Here is a 19,976-nt window from a genome sequence, read left to right as displayed (position 1 = left end):
TATGATATCAGACCGAATGCATCCTCAAGACTGGATTGCCTTCCTTGTGTATGTGCAATCAAAGCCTCTGGGGCATAGAAACAGATCCACTGGGAGACTAAATCAGAATAGATTCAGCACTATTGCAGAATAGAATCTAAACACTAGGGAATAGAATACTAGCTACTGCAAAAGGAATTACGCAGATTGAAGGACATAGACTGGGATATCGAATCTGAGCTATGATGTAATAAGAATCTAAGTCACCAAGGACAAGTTGTTAGCAGCTGAGGAATGAATCAACGGGGAAATAGAATCAAAGTTTGGCCTGGCCTGCTCTCCGTTTCAGTGCCTCAAGTATGCAGTAATATATATCGTGAAACTAATTTCAGTCTCAGCGAAGTTCTCAAAATCTGAATTCATTGAAAAATTCAAGGTCACAAAACAATACATATTCAAAACCGTTTTACTCATGGCTTCATTCTGTTAACACGGTATCAGCATTCTGGCACACCCCGAGCAACATGTAATTCAGAAGCTAGCGAAGTGAAGCAATGAAATGACATATTTCAGTGGGGTGGAAATGAAAAACACCCAATTTTCCGTACCCAGCGAAGTGGGTCAACGTCCGAACCACAGACAGTGAGTATTTGATAAATGAATACTGAAACTGCTCACCACTGAGCGCGCAATGGTCAGATGTGAATGTATTGTGTTTGCATCTTACAGACAATGCAGTTATGCCGTGTATCTGTATTCGTGTGCAAAATGCTTCGTCGTATACGAATTACTTGATATTAAAGTGTTCAAAATAAAGTAAAGGCCAGTTTTGGAAACTTCTTTTTGCTTCATTTCCTTTTCAGCAATATCCTAATAATTAAAAATCTTTCGATATTTTGTCTTGCCCTCCCAGTAATTTTCTAGGCCTAATTTCTGCACTTCCACTTCTTTATATTACAAACAGCAACAATAACTTTCACCTTAACCTTTGTCTGTTTTTTTCCCATTTCTTCCTTAATCTCTAGATAACATTTACCAACCTGAATGTAAAATACAAGCATTCAAAATCTTTAAGGTTGAACGTTCATTGTTATTCACTAATACCTAATCAGAATTAATTAGCTTCATTTATTCTGAATAACCATCAACTTCCTCTTTGCCAACAAGGCCTTCTCCTACTTCGTCAACCTCTCTCTCTCTCTCTCTCTCTCTCTCTCTCTCTCTCTCTCTCTCTCTCTCTCTTCTTCTTCTTCTTCTTCTTCTTCTTCTTCTTCTTCTTCTTCTTCTTCTTCTTTTTTTCCTTTATTATCAGCATCATGTCTGCTAATATATTCCGATGTTTTACATTATCGTCTGTAATAAAATTTTTATCCTTTCTATCATTATCTATATCTTCCCTGAAAATCAGCCCTATTGCAACTCAGCCAAAATTTCTCCTTTAAAAAATGGTAATGAGCTCCATAACAAGAGCTTAATAGCCTCAATGTTAATGGGAAAATGACTTACCAATTACCCAGCTAAGTTCTGAACTGAAAACTTAACCGAAGGAAGAGGAGAGCTGTTTGTATTTTTACAATATTAAGTTACATTTTTCACTCAAAGTTTCGAATGGATTTTTCGTCGAATGGAATGACTTCTGTAGCTAAATCTGTAGTTAGTTAATGTTTGGTATTGATAATATTAGATATATGAAAGTTTCTTCGGCAAAATTTCATCCCTTCACGAAATCATTGCAAAAAAATTTCATTTAAACAAAATGAGGCAAATTACACACAATTTCAAACGTAGATCCATGTGCGTTTTTAAAGCTATAAATTGAATTAGAAATACGTTTTTTAATATTAAATAGCAGCTAAAACGCTAACTCATTATAAATATATAAAATTGGTGAAGCAGTTTTTGTAAATAGTTAAATTACTTGAGCACGTGTCTGAACTTGACTCTGAACAGACGGCGTATTTTTTTTTTTTTTTTTTTTTACTGAACGAGAATTTCATTTAAAAATATTTACAACGATATATTGACTTCGCTATAAATCATACGTGATGTTGTGAGGAATGATGAAGAAACATATCTTTTACTCCGCCGGAAAGCCTTTGCACAACGTTAAATGGGAGCATAAATCAAAATAATGGTTCAACAAAAGTGCTACTTTTAGATATAACTTTCCCAAGAGGATAAATAGTACGCAATATTTTTAGGCGAACATACATCCTTTAAACACACACACGCCACATAAATATACTATATACACGATGCTTACATTGTACGTTAATGTACACTATTTTAATGATGTTAGATTATCGGGTTCAAACAAATTTTAGAATGGTATTGGTCGACAACTTTCGTGGTTCAGCTTGAAGTGCACTGGTATTCTGAAAAGGGGTTAAGATAATTATTCATGTATTGGTGGTGTATCGTAAGTAGAGAATATTAAATATTCATATATTGGTGGTGTATCGTAAGTAGAGAATATTAAATATAAATCAGTTGATTGTATATGTCTTCCTTTCAAATGATTTGACAAGGCTCCTGCAAGAAATTGTTTTAAAATTAAAATATTCGGAAGACAGAACTAGGCTTAACCTTTTCCACTTTATTATATTACCACGTTGGTTAGGTCTCAGTCGACTTATTACATATTCAAAGTAAAAGATGATGTCACTAGTATTCTATGAATGTTTCTATTATGAACAAAATTAATTCGGGGTTAATAATTATTAGGACCTATATGATATTATAAGATTTGAGATGCATTAAGACACTGCCTCTATTAAAAGGGTGTCAGAAGAATATGTACAATACATGCTTGTGGATGAGCTTAATAAAAACAAAATTAGTAAGTCACAACGGTTTTTTGAACTGGGGTTTGGTTGTATAAATCAGAAAAATAACAAATAAAACTACAAACCATAAATGCACATGCATGAAGCAAGGGTATTTCCTCGCCATATCTGGAAGCCCCTGGATGAGCGAGTTCATTTCTGCAAGACTGGTTCAAGGTTCAAAGCAGAGAGAGAGAGAGAGAGACTGCCCCGTTTACCACTGGGATATAGTCAAATGTTGATGAGTGATTGCCTTTGGAAAGCAGAACTCGCTTTGCATTTGAGTTATTCCGCAGTTGCATGAGCATTGCCCAGATACCAAGAGACCGAGGTATTTTGCTCTTTTATATATTATGTTATTTGACTAAGTATGTGCAAATGCAGATATATGGTAAGTAACAACGAGAGATAAACAAGTAAAAAATGACCCGAAGTTTCTTCAGCGCAATCGAGTTTTCCGTACAGCCGCTACAGCGTATAATCAAGGCCACCGAAAATAAATCTATCTTTCGGTGGTCTCGGTATAATGCTGTATGAGCCGCGGCCCATGAAACTTTAACCACGGCCCGGTGGTGCCATATCCTATATCGATTATGGCTAACTTTACCCTTAAATAATATAAAAACTACTGAGGTTAGAGGGCTGCAATTTGGTATGTTTGATGATTGGAGGATGGTTGATCAACATAGCAATTTGCAGCCCTCTAGCCTCAGTTGGTTTTAAGATGTGAGGGCGGACAGAAAAAAGTGCGGACGTACAGACAAAGCCGGCACAACAGATTTCTTTTACAGAAAAATAATTAGGAACGAATATCTCTATAATGAAGAAAAAATGGTCAAAACTGAAATTGTCTTTGCATCCTCAGTCTCAACCTTATTGTAAACATTGGTCAGAATGAAAATGGCTGCTCTAAAACTTTCTTCGAAGTGGCCAAGGGAAATTCAACGCGGGGGGAGGGGAATGGAGGGGGCGGGGTAAGGCTCTAATGGTAACAGACAGCGGTGCTATTGCAGAAGATATTGCTTTGCCTTCCGAGAGATCTTGGTCATTTTTTTTTTTTTTTTTTTGCTTACTCATATATTGCCTTGCAAGTTGAGCTTTCAGTCACTAACATTACAATCGTTTCCAATACCCTAGGTTGTTTACGAAGTCGCTCTCTCTCTCTCTCTCTCTCTCTCTCAAGTCAACATAGGCATCAGCTTCACGGGAACGATCCTACTCATTCGTTCCTTTCCTGATATCGAACTAGGGACTTGAAGACGGCTCTAGTTTCTGGTGCTGACTCTTTCTTTTTGTCGATGGGAGTACATTCATCGTTATCATGTTATTTTCATGTAAGAAAAACCGGTTGAATGTTATTTTATAACCAACAGTTTTTCGTGAGTCATGCTGTCAAAACTAGAACAGTTCTGTAACCGTTTTTTCGCCACGAGCACTATGAGCATAGAAAATTAAGATTATTAATGGAGTTTTATTCCTGAAGACGCCCTTTCCGCACAAATAGACGACTAGTATTCCGTGTAACTCCCCGTAAATATTGGAAAACAGAAAACGAGTATGCAGCGTATGTCCTACCTTTTTGCACCTTGTGGAGGATTACATATGAGATTGGAAACATTTGTATTTCCATCATAACCTTCATGGAAAAAGACGGCAAGCAACGCGGGCTAAAGGGCGGCCAGTGTTTTCTCTTCTCCGAGAATAGTGCTAATAAGACGATGTCAGTTACGACAGAGAAGTTCTTAATTAAGTTATGCTTTTGGTGAAACTTCCGGCAAGCAACGGGCACAGCTCATTCATTCCAAGTTAAATGAAAATATCTTACCCAATATCTTGCGTTATAACACAGAAGTAATAATAAGAAGCAGAGAAGATTCGAATAGAAGAAATAATTTATCTAGCATGAATTCCCAACGCAATGTACCATGCATCGAAATGAGATCCAGAAGTAATTAGTGGAGTAATTCACTTAGCTATTTACTGATAATAAATTTAAATGTGAGAATTGTAAAAAAAAAATAAATAAATAACTGCTCGATATTAACAAAAGGTACCCGATACTGGTCAGAAAAGTATTATGAAATAAAAAAAAAATAAATAGACAAATTGTTATTGTTTCTTTTTTTATTTTTCTGTTTCCATTTATGAGAACAAGAATTCTTTTCACGAAATGAAATATGGAGGAAATTCTATCACTGTTCCCTGTGAATCCGTATTTAGCTGAGAATCAGTCAACTTATTATTCTGCTTTAATATCCTGATTGGAAACTAATATTATTGTTATTGGAAAATAGATTCAGCCGGGCTACTTATCGCCATTTTCCTGTATTTCCTTTTTAGTTTTCTGTAAAAGAAAACTATTGTGCTGGCTTTGTCTGTCCGTCCGCACTTTTTTTTTCTGTCCGCCCTCAGATCTTAAAAACTACTGAGGCTAGAGGGCTGCAAATTATGTTGATCATCCACCCTCCTATCATCGAACATACCAAATTGCAGCCTTCTAGCCTCAGTGGTTTTTATTTTATTTAAGGTTAAATTTAGCCATAGTCGTGCTTCTGGCAACGATATAGGACAGGCCACCAACGGGCCGTGGTTAACGTTTCATGTGCCGCAGTTCATACAGTATTATACCGAGACCACCGAAAGATAGATCTATTTTCGGTGGCCTTGATTATGCGCTGTAGTTGCTGTACAGAAACTCGACTGCGCCGAAGAAACTTCGGTGCAATTTTTTACTTGTTTTTTATTTTATAGAAAATGAAAACTGGAGCGAGATAGGAAGGAGTTGGGCAGCTAGGTGGGAAGAGGCCACAGAGGCCAGATGCGGAACAGTAAAATAAAGAAAGCATTAGGTCTGGCTGCCGAAGGGACAATGCCAAGGTTGTTTGGTTTGGTTTGGTGCGCCTCGGGTCTTTGCCTTAAGCGTGGTGAGTTGTGAAAGGCAGAGGGAAGCCTGTTGTGGACTTCCGGATTCCGTCCACCCAACGGTGAAAATTGTGAAGAATCTCTAGGTAGTGTAAGGTTCCAGCACCCACTGTCAGCTTCCCCATAGGGGGTAAGTGCCGGCAGTGCACCTCAAGCGGTGCACTGTAGGTATTATTTAACGTTCTTTGCAGCGTCCCTTCGGCACGTAGCTGCAACCCCTTTCGTTCCTTTTACTGTACCCCCTTTCATATGCTCTTTCTTCCATCTGACTTTCCACCCTCACCTAACAATTGATTCATGGTGCAACTGCGAGGTTTTCCTCCTGTTACACATTTCAAACCTTTTACTGTCAATTTCCGTTCAGCGCTGAATGACCTCATAGGTCCCAGTGCTTGGCCTTTGGCCTAAATTCTATATTCATTTCAGTTCAATTCAATCCTACTGTCAGCTCGGCGTGCAGTGCTCCTGAACGGGTAAACCTTACCCCAACCCTAACTCCCAAGTCACCATTAAAAGCAAATGTTATTTGTAACTAATTTCGGCGTAATCACCATTAAAAGCGATGAATCGTCACTTTTTGAAAACATTGAAGACTAACGGGAATTATCAGATTGAAAGCATGGTTTCGTTTATATAAATCAGTATCGTTACACTACGGAATCTGATTTTTTTCTTTTGGAATAAAATGCCATATAAATTTATTGACTGTATTTGGTATTTCATGATAATGTGTGCTCATTATAAGTGATGAAAATAATATTTCAGACTAGATAACTTCATTTTTAAATAAATAACAATAGCCCAAGATAAAAGGAAATTTCTATAAGACAATAAGGGTTCAGTTTATCATTCCATCTTCGAAATCAGATCCATCTGACCACTCTCCTCCTGAAGCCTTTTCTCTCCTCTCTCTCTCTCTCTCTCTCTCTCTCTCTCTCTCTCTCTCTCTCTCTCTCTCTCTCTCTCTCTCCATAATTAGATTATATTTTCTGAGCTTAAAGATTCTAATAAAATTTGCTGATGATGCCTAATTGGGCACGAGAAAAAATAATTATGGAAACTGAGAGTTCTGTATTTATTTTGGAATAAACCTGCATGTCAATGGTAGATGAAAGGAATACAATAAAATCCAAATATTGAAGAGAGTCATTACAGAAGTGTCGTGAGCTGAATGGGTACAATCCATTGTACACCTGTCGTGGAATATTCAGTTCAATCAAAACTCCGGTCATTAATGAAAGATCCCTAACAAGTCCATTTAAATCTAGGCTTGATATGGCCTCTTCAATTGAATCTCCCTTCTGCAACCCCTCGGGTATATTTCGCTTGGTTGTGTATGTATTGGTTTTGCGGACATTCTTGTCTGGTGTAACCAGTCAAATATGTTTTTTGATGAACATATGAATATAGAATTTAAGCCAAAAGCCAAGCACTGGAACCAATGAGGTCATTCAGCGCTGAAACAGAAATTAACAGTAAAGGTTTAAGAGGTGTAGCGGGAGGAAAACCTCGCAGTTGCACTATGAATCAATAGTTAGGAGAGGCTGGAAAGTAGGATGGCAGAAAGAGAATATGAAAGGAGGTACGGTAAAACAAACGAAAGGGGTTGCAGCTAGGGGCCGAAGGGACGCTGCAAAGAACCTTAAGTAATGCCTACAATGCAACCGCATGAGGTGCACTGACGGTACTACACACCTACGGGGTTAATGAACATGTGAATGCTACGTTATGTCTCAAAGATAGCTGGTGAAAATACTGTTAGAAATATACTAGTCTTTTTTAAATGTTACTTTTTTACTTGGGTTCAAAGCTTCGATAACCTTATCAGAAACTTCGAAAGTTGATGCAAACGTCTTTTACATACCAAGTAAATCCTCAGCTTTTTCAAGCCTCTTGTTGGTTCGAAATTTATATGCAAATTATTCTGTCAAACAAGTAAGATTGCTTTTTTTAAATACTGGAGAGCGGTGCGCATCAAGTGCATGGTAGACTTGAAACTGACATTGTCCCCATGATTATTTGTGTGGTTATGAAAACGGTTTACGTGATTAATTTTGTTATTTGTAATATATACATACATATATGTATATATATATATATATATATATATATATATATATATATATATCATATATAATATATATATATATACATATATATATATATATATATATATATATATACATATATATATATATATATATATATATATATATATATATATATATATATGTATGTTATATATGTACATAATACATGAATATAAATAATAAAATATTTTTGTTGATTTTATATAAGTATTTTAATATCAGACAACAATATGACATATAAAGAGAAACATCACTTACAAAGTACATAAAAGGAAAAACGTTTTCCAACGCATTCCGGAAAAATAGAGCACGCTGGGACCTCATTATGAAATCCTGGAGGGCCAAAATAACGAAGCCTTATTGATTTTGACAAAGTGATCTAGGGACATCATCTCGGCGGCCTGGACTTGAGTCTATCCTGTTTAGCTGGTTTTTGTCACGTATGACGTATATATATATATATATATATATATATATATATATATATATATATATATATATATATATATATATATATATATATATATGTATATATATATATATATATATATATATATATATATATATATATATATATATATATATATATATATATATATATATATATATATATATATCATGTATATATATATATTTATTCTGCATTACATAATGTCTTAATATTTAAGATAGTATATATACATGACTGGAAACCATCACTTGTAAGAAATATACGTTAAAATTCTCAGAGGAAATGGGAACATTAAAAGTGGTAGCAAATTATTTCAATCGTATAAAACAGTTTTCGAATAATTGATATTGGTTTCAATTCTCTCGCTATTCAGACATTTGATTTGTCTAAATTGCGTTTCCAAAGAACATTGTCCTTTGAATTTCAAAATCAACACACATATTGAAGTTGTAGTAATAAAGTGTTTTTGAGAAAGGTAATCAACTTAATGGTTTATTACAGTTTGCAAGCAAGAAACATCACTATAAATTGATTTCGTACATAAAATACGTGTGGCAAATCGTAATGAATTATTTAATCAACTTTGTTACCAGGAAAATGATAAATGTTACAGAATATTACGAAATACACAAATGAAAGGGACTTGCTGTTGTAAATTGCGTCAATAGTAAATGCTGCAGTGCGTTAGAAAATTCACAAATAATTGCAATAACATAGACGTGAATAAACCCTGCTCAGATTCAGGCCAAACCATATTCATGAATAGGAAGTCATTCAATAGACGTTTCCTCAAAGGAAAATAAATATAAAAGCATCACTTCTTTGGACGACCAGGCATTTGACCTCTGACCTACAATCAGCTGCGATAAAGGACATTGTTTTAAGTATTTTACTTTACTTCTTGCAAAGGTATTAAAGGTTCTGGGTCTTATGTTACGTCTGGAAATGTCAAAGGAGAACAATCCCCCTGAAAGCGTTTTATATATTGAGGGCTTCTGTGAAAAGATTCAACGAATCCTAAGCGTTATTTTCTTTGCTAGGAAGACGAAGACTAGAATCATATAGGAATATGCGATTTACATGAAATCTGATAATGAAAGGCTAATTTTATAATCTCATATTTGCATATCTTCATAGTTCCCCTTTAAAAGAATGATTCAACTTGATTTCTCCCCATGCTATCAGTACACTTTGATGGATAACCGGACATTGACTATGATGGGTTTATACCTAAGCTCAATATAAACTTATATCAAGACAAATCGACCCCAAGAGGAAACATATCCAGCTACTCCCAATAACAGAGACCAGATCGTTTCTATAGATTGTATCCACATCCCTCCCGAATCCTCTTTAATCTATGACAAAGCCCAAACGACCGCCATCTCTCTCTGAAACCGACCTTTCCTCATCGCCTTCCAGCCATATTGCATCATCCCCTGTTCGATTGTGTGTTGCCTTTCAGCTATGCGACATTTGCAGATGACATGTTGGGGCGGTCATTTTTTTTTTTTTATTTTCGTTTTCGACATATACGTAATCAAGAAAATCTTGTGCCTTGAACAAGGATGCACTTGAATGGATGCCGTAATCTCTCTCTCTCTCTCTCTCTCTCTCTCTCTCTCTCTCTCTCTCTCTCTCTCTCTCTCTCTTACGTTATATTATCACAGAGTGTTTTAGAGGAAAAACAAGGGTGACAAAACCTCATCAATATGCGTTTCAAGCAGGAGTAACAAATTAATTAATCATTCACTAGTCTCTCTCTCTCTCTCTCTCTCTCTCTCTCTCTCTCTCTCTCTCTCTCTCAAACACACACACACACACTCACGCACATACATACATACATACATACATACATACACTGAAATACTCTGCATCAATGTGCCACCACACGGTCACCATAACTCAGTGCGTTGAATATTTAAAGTCAGGCCACCGGAAGTGGAATCCCCACTAGATAAATTCATTGCCGTGAGGGAGAGCGTCCTGACACTGTGGAAAATGCTACAGATATACACAGACACAGACACGTCTCATAAACAGTTCATGTAAGCGATATCTATTTTAAGCGTCGTTGGCTTTTGTCGCTATTTGGATGTGACAGCATGGGAAAACCAGAGGCTGCTGAAACATGACCTCGCAGACTTCACTCCCTTACTGCCTTAAATTTGGTTTGAAGTTGCCTTGAATAAATCGTCATATTAATGCCTATTAATAACAAGTAAAAAATGCGCCGAAGTTTCTTCGGCGCAATCGAGCATTCTGTACAGCGTATAATTAAGGCCACCAAAAATAGATCTGTAGGTGGTTGCGGCCCATGAAACTCTCAGCCGGCCGTAGTGGCCTGTCCTATATCGTTGCCAGAAGCGCGATTATGGCCAACTTTGACTTTAAATAAAATAAAAACTGCTTAGGCTAGAGGGTTGCAATTTGGTATGTTTGATGATGGACGGTGAATGATCAACATACCAATTTGCAGCCCTTTAGCCTCAGAAGTTTTTAAGGTCTGAGGGCAGACAGAAAAAGTGCGGACGGACAGACTAAGCAGTCTCAATAGTTTTCTTTTTAGAAAACTAAAAAGCACATTACAAATTTAGCAGGAAACTCGAATTGAATTCTTATAACCATAAACATTTTCCTAAATAAACTGCGATAGAAATAAGGCCACAAGCAAAACACTACAGTTCGTAATAGAGGGGCAGGAACTGTTCATACTCTTAAGATCTGACAAAAACCAGATATTTATCAAATTTATGCTGTCCCCTTTATGCATCGTGTCACTCTTGAACTACACAACGTACCCAGAATTTTATTCCACTCTCAGGGCGGCACGAGAGCTTTTTTTCATATACATAATGTTAATAAGAAAAAATTAGAAATATTTAATACTGGAAGTTAACTACAGTTTTGTCGGTTGATAAATCGGCTCTCTCTTGATGACTTTGGTTGTTAACTCACCCCTAAAACCTTACCACAGCAGCAATGCTTGTGGATTTGGAAGATCCACTTGGGAAATAATTCGATAAACTTGCTATAGTTAAGAAAGTAAAAACTATAGACCAAACAGTCAAATTCCTTCTAATGTGAAAAATTTCTCAAGAAGTAGAACGTACTTTAAGGCCGCTGTTTACTTGCTATGCTTCAAAGTCGAGGGTTGTCATGGCAACAAGAGCAAATCTCATTAAGTCCTTACCTTGCCGTCCATATTGCTGAAATTTTCAATTTTTTTAAGCTGAATTTATTGCAATATAACACTCTTTCACATGAAGTGAGGTATATCACATTTGTATCTTTTTGGTAATTCTGTGACTGGAATTGATTCAATTAGGCATTTCAGAGAAATAAATTTGTCGATATTTTTTGAAACAGGATATTAAGTAATTAAACACACCTTTATACGTCAAACATTCAGCGCAGAGTCTGAGGAAAGGAATAATTGAATAACTGGAGTAGAGAGGGAGAGAAAAAAATCATTAAGAAAGACCGCCTACTGCTGTGTGCTACTTACAGCTTCTTTGGCCGTTTCAATATTTTTACCTTCTTCGCGCTTTTTTATTCTGCATCAGATACACATCGTAAGACCTTTTTCTTGGCAGTGAGGTCATCTTAATCGGCATATAGACAAATAAATATACACGTTTGCTTGCCTAAGAACGAGACTCCCCATCTTACCCGTAGCCGATACTGAAACATCTTTAAAATAACTCTCTTCAGCAAACTTGTCGGTCTGTTCGCGTTGTGAAAGGTCTGAGAGATTTTCCTGTCAGTTAGACCAGTATTCCTCGAAATGGAGCCGATATTTGTGAAATTTTAACCTGTTTCCCTTTAGATGTGAAAGCCCCTTAGTTTGTCGATCAACACTCTTTAAAATTAATTGATTTCTTCGAAAGATTTACGAGTATTCGTTTAAACAGAAAGCCTACGTTCATAAAAATCTGACCGATATTCACACAAATAGCGCAGATATTCAAGCAAGTTAAATCGATATTTTTTTTATGTGCCCGCTAAGTAAAAGTTTGAGAATATTTTTTAAAGCCAAACGGTTAATAATAGTTTATTGATATTATAGGATGCATATCCTTTTTTACAATCCGCGCCCGTACCTCTCTCTCTCTCTCTCTCTCTCTCTCTCTCTCTCTCTCTCTCTCTCTCTCTCTCTCTCTCTCTCTCTCCATAGCTTTTCTTTTTTCAAAAAGAATGTCGTGTTATCAATAATGCTTGTTATTGAGTTTTTTTTACTTTATATTTTTATTCCTGTCGTTACTTTCATGTTGTTACTTCAGAGATGTGCACTCCCCAGTTACTGAAGTCTCGTTTTTAATATTTTTCTCATGGCACTAATAATTATTTATAATTACTGATATGATTTAATATTTATTAGAATGTTCCCCATTATTAATCTTGTCAGTTTTGCAAGTTGCGTACCTGTTCAAGAAAATCCTTAAGCGCTGTGTAATGACTAAGTTTCATCATCCATTCGAGCGGATTATAAACTTCGATTCAAAGGCCATTACTTGGGTCACTGGTTGGTCTGACTAAAGTAAGTCGCAGGGTACCATGTGCTCACATTTCCAAAGACATTTTTAAATTTTTGGTCTGGTCGGTAGCGCAGCGCCCTCATCTCTCCTCACTCGAGAAGTTCCAGTTTCGATCTCAACTTGAAGTAGTTATACATTTCTAACATCCACACGTTATTGCGTGAGGATTTGGAAGAACAATAACGAATGTATCTTCATTCCGCCTCATAACCTTCGAAAAGAATGCTCTTTCTCCCATGAAAATGACCATTACATTGCTCGATGTGTTTTGTTTATGGGTTTTTAATCATGGAATGGTGTGAGCTTATGAAACCTAATGAAACAGAAGGAAAAATAATGAACGAGAAAAGTAAATGCATTTGTAATATTCGTGGTTTTCAATTTATCCTCTTTAATCCCCATAAAAAAGAATGTTGCGAAAACCAAGACTGAATGAATTCCCTCATTACGTTGGAAGCTTGAATGATGAAGAATCTGGTTACATCTTAACTGGCACTTCTGAACTGGATATTGAGATTTCCATTAAGTTTGGAGCATCATAGAGAGCTAAGGGTCACCAGATGATTAAAGCTTGAGTATACCAATTCTTCTTTTTTTAATACCTCCAGTAAGGAGGCTACGTATTTAGCTCCTTTTTTATGCCTTCTCCCCTGTCTCTCTGCCTCATTTATTTCTCATTTTAAAAGAGGCATTTAAATTAATCAGCCTTTGTCTAGACAAAGAGAGATGCAGGAGTATGGTCTGCATCTCGCAGCTTGTGTAAATAAAAAGGTTTTAAAATATGATGCTGACGTTGGGTTTAGCATCATTTTCGAAGATGAGGATCGGACTGGCTCCTTGTTCTTCTGCTTTACAGTTTAACATTTGCACTATATCCTGTTTGTAATACTGAAATATACTTTAATCTGTGTAGAAAGGAAACCTAGATTTTTTATTGGTTCCTTAAATATTTTGCTAGCTTTGGAGAACGTTAACTAGAAGCCTCTGCTAATATCGGAAAAGTGAGAGTTCTTTCATTAGGATATTGTCATGTAAAACTTGGCTGTTGCTTCGCTTTAGGTTTAGGACTAAAGAGAGATCTCAGTACTTCAGGACTGACTCCTTTGCCACACAATTTCTCATCCCTTGTTAAAGGAGAATTTAAGGAGACCTAGCATCATTTGTTAAGATTCTGATTGGTTAAAACCAGAAAATTACTGAAACTACTGTGTAATCAGCTTTCCTAAACAGATAAAACAATAATTTATGCCAAGGTGACACAACTATTAAGTGAGGATCAGCTGCGATTTTGCAGTGGCTCCTTGGTTTCCATTACTTTGAGGCATTTTGTTCAAGGCTTGTGTGAAGGGGTTGTTCCATCTCTGAGTGCCGGGATGAATATGGTAGTCATCTTCCCGGGTGACTGCAGACTTTAGCAAAGCTATAAATATTCTGGCATACTTGCCAAAATAATTGTATGACTTTGACTGGAGGATTTTTGTATGTATATAAACACGGTAGTTATTTGTACGTGTATGTGTATCTTTTATTTTGAAATGAAAATAACCTATGCTCCTTTCGGAAACAAAACAAAACAAAAACAAAAAAAATACATAAAAGTATGCCTAGCTAGAACAAAAGCTTACTTAAATCTTTCCTCTAATCCTTTCTGTCTGGAAATGACAATAAAAACGTTTTTGGTAAAAAATATTATATACTCGACTTCTCAGACAGTCCTTTTAAAGGACTTCCACATCGTCTGGTCAATGGCATGTTTCGCCATCAGCGAAATTTTTATTTTGATCTAGAGGGGTTTCTGTTCCTAGAAACTAAAGTATCTTTAACCTGAAGTTTTGAGACAAAGGAAGTTTAGTTGTGGTGAACTTTAAGCATCTTGAAGGTGCGAAGGTTCTCTCTCTCTCTCTCTCTCTCTCTCTCTCTCTCTCTCTCTCTCTCTCTCTCTCTCTCTCTCTCATTTCTACATGATTAAATTTTTTATTTGATTTTTAAATATGTGCTTTATAAAATATACGTGCATAAATACATGATTACATGAGTAATGAGAAAATAAATGAAAATATATTTCAATACCCTTTCCAGAAATGCAGATTGTCAAATCTCAAATTGACACAAGTGTTCAATTACCCACAAGTACTAGTGCCCCCCGCCTTCCGCTATGAGGCAAGCAACCTCATGCTAATGAATTCTATTTAGTTCATGTTAAGAGGAGCAGCAATATTACCAAAGAGTCTCTTTGCCCAACTCCTGACTTTTCCCTAGAGCTTTGTCTCCCAGACTGCGTCTCGATCCTAGAGTGAGAGAGGGATATATAAGGATTTAACTTCTCAAAGGGTCTTCAGAATGGAAGGAAATTACGCTGGGTTTTTCAAGGGTTCGTCTCTTTGTCCTAAACAGTTTTGTTTAATGAGAGATAGACCGGGAAAATTAATTGGTTTTTCTCCATAGTCAGTTCCTTTCATTTTAACAAGAACGGCATCAGATGATTACACCAAGGATTGAATACACATGATCTGAAGTTTTTAAATTGGTGCCTGCAGACAAGGCATATACTGAAGTAAGTGAAATTGCCTCGAGGTGTAAATAGGATGACAGCATGAAAAAAAAATTGTTAGGCGAGGTAAGGGGATAAAATATCGTTATGGTTTGGCCATGCTAAGATAATGGAAGAAATTAGTATGAAGGATCTATGCAACAAAACAAGATTAAAACTTAAGAAGATTTAGAAGTGTTAGAGATAAAATAAATAAGTAAAAAATGCTCCGAAGTTTTTTATCGAGTTTTCTGTGCAGCCACTACAGCGTATAATCAAGGCCACCGAAAATAGATCTATCTTTCGGTGGTCTCGGTATAATGCTGTATGAGGCACAGCCCATGAAACTTGAACCACGGCCCGGTGGTGGCCTACCCTATATCGTTGCCAGAAACACGATTATGGCTAACTTTAACCTTATAAAATAAAAACTACTGAGGCTAGAGGGCTGCAATTTGGTATGTTTGATGACTGGAGGGTGGATGATCAATATACTAAATTTGCCGCCCTCTAGCCTCTGTAGTTTTTAAGACTTGAGGGCGGACAGAAAAAGGTGCAGACAGAGTAACGTGCGGACGGGCATACAAAGCCGGCACAATAGTTTTAATTGACAGAAAACTAAAAACCACCGACATTGACAAAAAAGCACACAGCAAGTGATATTAAGCTAAAGATGCAGTACAGCGCACAACTAAGTTAGTAATAAGAAAGAGAAACTGTCGATGAAAACTACTTCAAAACAAAGTATGAAAACATGAATTTCAGCCTTCTTTCGTCACTTACAGAATGATGAGTCCGATCCAAAGTCGGTAGGCAACGACTTCGGCCTCTTTCCTGACAAAGTCCAATTCGCCTCGGTTGCCTTCCGGAGAGAGTTATTTAGCCTGCCAAGTAGTTAGTCAGCTGTGATGGATTTTTCGATCAGCGAAGTTAAATTACGTTGAGACAAGTCAGTCCTTGGATGGGGCTCTACGAGAAAAGCCAGATGATGTCGGCAGAAAGCCCTTTGAACATCCATGGAGCAATGAATTAAAGTGATATCATGCGATAAATACTCAAAACCGTAGGGGAAACAACTTATGGTGCCATTTCCTCAAAAGAGGAAAAGGAGTTTGATTATATGCACACACACACACACACACACACACACACACACACACACACACATATATATATATATATATATATATATATATATATATATATATATATATATATATATATATATATATATATATATGTATATATATATATATATATATCATGAAACATGCCATGAAACAGCTAAATGTAATTTCCGAACCAAGCCACCACTGAACCTGAATAATCCACAACCAGCTGTCATTCCCGTCATGTCAAAATGAAACAACATATAAATCCTATTGCATTACGCCGAGCAATAATTACCCGTTGTATTTCATGTAGCTGCAGCCATCCAGATCAACAGGAATAAGTTACATTGTCCCCAGTCAGTCGGCAGAATGACCTAATATATACTATTCTCATTAAAACAAATGTGCGTGACGTCATGGATGAATGTAATTGACGTACTACCTTTAAGGTATGACTTTTATGTCAGGTCATTCTGTATTTCATTTCGTAATTTGATACAGTGCAGTTCTGCTTGACTTTGATACATGAAATGGATCTGGTATGTGAATGAAACTACCAATGCTAATAAGTCAGTGATGACGAGTAATTGTGTTTATCACGTTATTTTCATAGGGACAAAGGATGTACAACCTTTAAGCGTCCTACACAAGGTCGAATTTACCGCTTTTATTTTTTTAATGTCATGATTTTACTGAGGCTGGGTACAGTTTATATTTTGTTCATGTTTATCTCTGTAAAAGTTTCAGTGCTCGCACTGTGCACATGCCTGCTTGCACACATACATACATACATACATACATACATAAATATGTGTGTGTGTATATATATATATATATATATATATATATATATATATATATATATATATATATATATATATATATATATATATATATATATATATATATATATATATATATATATATATATATATATATATATACATATACACATGAATGTTTGTATGTTTATGTGTGTGTCTGTGCTTGTGCAACTGTGTGCGTTGAAACATGATCCCAGTTTTAAAAAAATTTGCAGAGGCACTATTTTTTTTTTTTATGCTAAACTTATCTTTCACCGAATAAAAATTGGGATGGCAAAGAATACATCTGCATTTCATCGGACGATATCGGTTATGATAAATGTATATTTCTGTATTCTATTTAAACCATTACAAATTCCTGAAAATTTCAGTAACTGTTTTCCAGCGATGTTCGACCATCCCTAAATACTGTCTTTCGGCGTACATCGTCCATGGTTATGACGTCAGTGGAAACTAACTTACCAGTGATTAAAATTCTTTATGTTAGTAATACCTACCTCTTCACTGCGGCGTCCCGGAGCCTTTTTTTTTCACTGTTCTCATTGGCACTAGTGATTTCTCCATCTCCCCATTTCATATTGTGTTCCTTAAATCCACGTCGGGGGATTTCTAGAAAGTATTTTGATCTGCTGTAAGGTGAGCTTGAACATGGCTTTAGAGTGCAGAGAGAATGTTAAGATGTTTGTAAATAAGATCTTACTCCTATTTCTGTATTTGAGTGCAGTTCCATTGAAATTGGGGAGGTTTTTCATTGCCAGCAAAAACTATTTTCTCGTCGTCCTTTGTAACCTACGACATCATTGGAGGGTACCCTTTATGCCGATGGTAGCGATTTTGGAGGTTCATCTGTCTAACACTCTCTCTCTCTCTCTCTCTCTCTCTCTCTCTCTCTCTCTCTCTCTCTCTCTCTCTCTCCTTGTTTTCATTCCTGGAGAACTAAGATAACCATTTTCATTTGCCAATGAACACTTTCTAACATCTCTCGTAATCTATTTGAAAATGGTCGGTGTTGTCTTTGGATGTTTCTGTGTGGAATACGGTTTTTTTATATATATCTATGTAATTTTTCTTGTAGTCAGTGTTTGCAAGCTGCTTATTGCTGCCATATTCATATATTTTTTCCTGTAAATTTCGGTATAAGCATAGCCAAAGCTGTGAAACAGTTGTTTTTATTTCTTTGTTTCTGGATTCGACACCTCTGTTGCCGAACCTTTTGGGTCAATGATCACCTGTCATATGATCATGCTCCTTGTAATCAAGAACCCGCAGCAGCAACAACAGCAGTGATGATGATGATGATTACAAAGATAATGCTAGGAATCGTATTTATATGTATTGACGACACAAGTTGGGTGGCAGTCCTAGTGAAAGATTTATTCTATTGGAAGGGAAGTTAAAATGGGCAAAGAATAATTTGAATATGTTTTGATTAAGATTATACAATCTAGATATCATGTCATCCAACGCTCTGGTAATAGTGAATAATATCAGCTTTTTAAGTGAAAAATATTCTGAATATTCTGAAATATTCTTTTGAGTCGGTATGGAAATTTAAGGCACACGGGCTTCATTGGTGAAATTACAGGAGCTTCCTTACTTCCAGTACTTAAGAGTAACCTCCTTGGTTCAACGAGGACCGATTTATAGCATAAGAATAAAATGTTTCAGCTATATCTAATGAGAATCTCGTGAGGCTGACCATAATTTCTATTGGAAATATATAGGCCGCTTCCGAAACCTTACTTTCCTAACCTAACCTACAGATTCCATGTTATACATTTGCAACGAAAGCCATATTGAATAAAAGTAATTAATTCTCACACGCATTATTCGTAGAAATCCTGCAGAAAAGGATGAAAATATGGCAATGGTCCTAATATCTGATTTTATAACAGGGATATGGATGGGAAGATACTTAGGATTTGCAAGTACTGACCCGCAATTATTTAGATGGATAAACAGTAGAATAGTCAATACTTTCAGTGTTTATATAAAATTAAATTTAAAACTTCTGTTTAAAAAGTATTCACGAGTCATTATGTTAGTAATTTAAAAACATATTTAGATGAATAGTAAAAATTGCAATGTAGTGAATGTGCTTTAATCACTAATGTTATTATGTAAATATATTATGATGTACATACAACAATCTACCCAAATTGTAAGAATTGTCAATGTATATTTTTAATAATTGAAATTCGAAAAACTCTTACGGATTTTCAGTTTTTTTTTTTTTTCATAATTAAAGCTAAATGATTACTAGACAAGCAGTTAACAGGTCCGTTTATCAAAGCGAAGAAAAATGGGGCATTCCGGGTTCTGTTTTAATGTCTTTAGTTTTAAAATCTTCAGTTTAACAATAGAGTATTTTCATTTCCTGATGAATCGTTTGTTTTATGAGTCAAATAAAAGCATCTTTTTTCTCCCTGCCCTGTAAGGCTGGATTTGAGTTGCTTTGCTCGTCTATGTCCGCACCACAATAGGTAAGGAAATTAATAACGTATAGTAATAAGTCATTTTAAGGTAATATACAAAATTCTCAAAATTGATTGTATATACCCCCTTGCCACCACAAAGTGAATTAAACTAAATTTTATCAAACACGAAACTTACAAACTTTGAGAGTAGTAATTATGCTATTTTAGAAGACAGGTTTTTAATTGTTAGGTTAATATATAGTATATATATATATATAATATATATAT

General features: G+C 35.8%; 1 long non-coding RNA gene across 1 annotated transcript in view; it reads left to right on the top strand.

Annotated features, from left to right (window-relative positions):
- Window positions 1-19,758, top strand: part of LOC136842489 (uncharacterized) — a 58,832-nt gene extending 39,074 nt beyond the window's left edge. Inside the window, exon 3 of the long non-coding RNA XR_010854234.1 lies at window positions 19,710-19,758. This is a non-coding gene — a long non-coding RNA (uncharacterized lncRNA). The remainder of the gene's footprint in view (window positions 1-19,709) is intronic.
- Window positions 19,759-19,976: the final 218 nt, after the last annotated feature.

Source organism: Macrobrachium rosenbergii, chromosome 10, assembly GCF_040412425.1.
Source record: "Macrobrachium rosenbergii isolate ZJJX-2024 chromosome 10, ASM4041242v1, whole genome shotgun sequence".
Taxonomy (NCBI): Eukaryota; Metazoa; Arthropoda; class Malacostraca; order Decapoda; family Palaemonidae; genus Macrobrachium; species Macrobrachium rosenbergii.
The sequence above is the reverse complement of the archived record's forward strand: the minus strand, read 5'-3'. Positions and strand labels throughout refer to the sequence as shown.